This window comes from Pteropus vampyrus, unplaced genomic scaffold, assembly GCF_000151845.1.
Source record: "Pteropus vampyrus isolate Shadow unplaced genomic scaffold, Pvam_2.0 Scaffold70, whole genome shotgun sequence".
Classification (NCBI taxonomy): Eukaryota; Metazoa; Chordata; class Mammalia; order Chiroptera; family Pteropodidae; genus Pteropus; species Pteropus vampyrus.
The window spans coordinates 86,075-90,600 of NW_011888851.1; positions in this window are offsets into that span (position 1 = coordinate 86,075).

Here is a 4,526-nt window from a genome sequence, read left to right on the forward strand (position 1 = left end):
CAAACTACCAATTTGTAAGATTTAGGCCTGGAGTTATGAAAGACCGTTCTATAATGCATTAATTCAAATTTAAAACTTTTGGAGTCCTTTAATGTATCCAGAATTCATAAGTATTATTTGTGTCTTAAATAACTAAAATTAGAAAAAATAAAATAAAACAGACTTTTAGACTGTGAATTTTAGTTGAGTTCAGTGAAATAAATTGTAGAAAATAGTGTCTTAGATGTTCATATCTTTTAAAAATTGAGAAAAATATTTCATATGAAGAAATTTCTAAATTATCTAAATTCATTTTTAAATGTTTGATATTATTTTTGAGAACCATATCTCTAGATAAACACTTCATAGCTAGATGCATTGTCAATAAGCTCATCCTAATTAAGAGGTGATATAGAATAATGATTAGGAGCATGGACTTTCTAATTATATAGACTTGAGATAGAATCCCTTCTCAGTCTTAGGTTACATGACCTTGGACAAGTTATTAAACACCAGTTTCCTCATATGGTGTTATTTTAATTATATTCTTATTCATATGATTGTTTCATTTTTAAAATAAGATAGTAAAATAAATGAACACAAATTCTTAGCACTGTGTCTTGTAGTTGCTCAGAACATGTTATTTTCCTATAAGCACTGTTCTAGATTCTGGACCTACATAAAGACTGTAAGTTAGAGGAAATCTGTTACTTTTCTTTCCTTTCTTATCAGCCCAGATGCCTTTTTTTGGGGAACTAGATTACTTAGTCTCACTCTGTGGTCTTCTCTTTTACCCTCCATTAAATATGAATTATTAACATTATTATTTAACGTCTAAGGAAATATCATTAACTCATTAAATTAATTATCAATAGATTAAATTGAATGTCTTTCCTAAGTCACTCAAAGTAATCAAATGAGATGAAATTTAATAATTCCTCTGGTGGTTTTGCTTGTATTATGATCAATATCAGATTTTTAAATTTTATTTAACAGATTGACAGTCAATTTCATTAAGAAAGAAATCAGTTGGTCTCAAATAAAAAATTTGTGACCAGCATTTTAAAAATTGAATCATTCGGTAGATTCATCAGCATAATCAATTCTATAAAAAAAACTTGAATTTTTCACAAAATTAAATTGAATTTTGTCAAAATTAGTTTTTTCTTGTATTTCTTGGAAGTACAACAAAATTGTTGGGTCAAATCAGTGAAAGTTAAAGCGATTTTGAAAGTAGACACATTACTTAAAAATTCTTCTAGACTACTTTAAAATCTATGAATTGTTAGTCAGTATAATTCAGCTGTACTACTATTATATACTTCTTGTTATTTTAAAGTCAAGATGAACATAACTGACTTCCTTTGTGCACTAATTTGACTAAATTATTTGCCCTGAATATACTATTAAGAAAATGAGTAATTTAACTAATTGAATTTGTTGTGCTTAAATTATTTCAAATTCCCAGTGCTATTACAATCCAGATATTATTTTGCTTTAAAATCAAAGGAAGAAATTGTAAGAAATTTAAATTGAAATGATTAAGATTTTCCATTGTATTTTATATGGCAAGACCAATAAATTGACTAATAGAGAATATTGACAGTATATAAAGCTGGTTTTGTAACTTACTAAAAATCTATTTTTGTATCTATGATTCTTAAATCATAAGTAGCTAAAAAGCAAAATTAACCACATAAGTTTTACAATTAAAATAAAATGAAGCAGTGATCGTTATTTTTATTAAGTAAAGTTGTGCCTTATAAAATCTTATATTGTGGGAGCAGTGTGTAAATTTTATTGCAACAATTATTAAATTTACTAATAAAATCAGAAAAAAAGTGAAAAATATTTATATATTTATAATGAATTAAATTATTCATAATAAAATTTTACATTAATAATAATATTAATCTGTTTATAAGAATAAAATAGGTATTATCAAAATAATTTAACAAATGTCACTTCTTATAAAACAATACTAAATATTATAATAAAAATTTTTAGTGGTGTATTGGACCATTACTTATTAAGTACCTATTTATTTAATGACATATTGATTGATAATATGTAGCTATATCTATATTAAATTGAATTGGCCAATTGAGAGATTTATCAGAAAATATTATAAAGTACATTTTTAGTTTTCAAAGATGATCAGTTTAGGTTGCTTCAAGTAGAAGGGCACTTAATTTTTTTGTTGGTTTTATAGGAAACACATGACTCGGATTCATCATTTCTCAAGTTAATTACAACATCTTAATGTAGCATCCCATCACAGAAAATAGTTTATTTATTTGGAAAAATGGCATAACAAAATAGAAATTTGGGTCTAATTTGAAATTCTGATCTTATTTAAAATAAGCTTAACCTATTTGGGCAAGTAAGTAAAAGCAACAGATTCTTACCTAAATTGTCTTTTGACAATCACAAGAATCAAATTTTGTTAAGATAAAAACTTGAGGAGAACTGTAGACTAAACAGTTGTTGTGTCATGTTAATTTGTAATTCTGAAAGGAAAGATTAACTTACACTAAGCAAAATAATGAAGTAAAGCTTTTTCTTTTGAATCCTTCAAGTTTATGTATGTAATGTTTCCCTGGCTGTAATGTTTCTTGGATGCTCAGCAAGCTCTCCTTACAGCCATATTTGAAAAGATTACCTCATCAACAGTCAGAGTTAAATTAGCAATACTTTATTTTTATAACTCATTTGATAGCTACTTTATAGAATAGGGAATATTTTGCATGGCTGCTTCTTGCCTACTCTGACTGTATTTACGAATGGTTACAGTAAATCAGTAGAAAGTTAGAGGGCAGAAATTTATTTTTCGGTTTATGTATTTAATCGAACATATCTGCAACCACTAAGATACAAATACTTCAAATACACACTTAAGTCTCAGACTCTTCTTGACTATTAGTGGAAAATTTTATGAATATTTTCCCAAAATAATTGGTTCTTCTAAATGATTTTAAAAGACATTAATGAGTTCATGATCAATGACCAAGTTATGGCAGATAAAGATACCACAAGAACAAAATTTTTGTGCCCAGTTGCATAAGATTTAGACCTTGAGAAATGTCAAGAATAGAAGTTAAAATTGCATTAACAGAATTAAAAAATAATAATTTGGATATTTATTTCACATGGGAACACTTTTTTATTATAATTCTATACAAAGTTAAGGTTATAGATATTTTCATTTAGGGAAAACTATCCCTCATTCTACTAGCTGAGATCAGTTTGCCCTTTTGAAAATAACTGATTTAGGCTAATTTATAAATCAAGACATGACTTTCTAGGAATTTATTCTGCTTACATGTATCCCTTTCCTAATAGTATAATTAATTGTATGTAAGAAATTATAATTAAAGAGTAGATCCAAGGTGTATAAAAAGAGAGACAGGTGTAAACCTTAGTGCTTTTCAATAGTACTTATAGTTAAAGTGTAAGATGGAATTTAAGTTATTGATTTATTTAGTAGTGAATAACTTCTACTGACTGTTAATACCATCTCATGTGGTACCATAATAACCAATAACACTCAATTGTAAGATTAAAGATGTAACTTATGTCAAAACCAGATTACTTTAAAAGATAGACAGAGGAAAAGGGATCAAGGTTATTATCTTAACTTAGTGGGAATGTACTCTCATTCACAGAAAAAGTAAACGATGTGGAATAACAGTGTTTAAGTGAAATAACAGTGAAAGAATAGAAATAAATTTAAAAGTAGGAGGAAACTATATAGATTATTTAAAGATGGAAAAATAAGACATGTCAAATAGTTAAATGTGGGGTATTTCATGGAGAAACAGATACATATAGTATTTTAAGAGGTTTTTTCAAATAGTTGACATACCACGAATAAAATAAAGGATTATTTATTAAGAAAATGGAGAGTGGAAACATGGCAGAGTGAGAGACATCCCCAGATCTCTCCCCTTGAAACAACAATAAGCTGAACATCTAAAATTCAACAAAAAACACCCAAATTGCACACTAGTATGTCTGAGTGTGGGATCTGCACATTAGAGCTACCACAGGTCAGAACCTCGAGTGTTGGGCAGTGGACTGGGACAAATAAAGAAGCTGACTTTCACAGCCTCCGGAGCTACCTGTAGGAGGAGGGGCAGGAGAGAAGTGGCAAGTTCTCTGAACAGCCCTGCCTGGGAAAGTCGCGAGCTCCCCGTGGCCAGCTGGCAGCAGGGCCCAGTCATCAGAGTAGAAAGCAGAGAAGCAACAGTTGATTTTTACTGACCGCGGTTGCAAAACCGAGGCTGAGCCACAGCCTCAACCTCCAACCCAAAAGTCCCCTTCCCCCATACCCTCCAAGACCGATCACCACAGAGCCCCAGGGGAATCTTCAAATGCTGCTGAGACTGTTGCTAACATTGACAGGGACTGAAACTGATGGTAGCAAGTATGATTAAATATCTATCAGAAAATATAAAAGGCATTTTTAAAACTTTATATAAAGCAGGGATCCAAGAGACTTAGATGCCACCTACTGGAAACCAAAAGAAAAACTCCTTCTTTGCAAC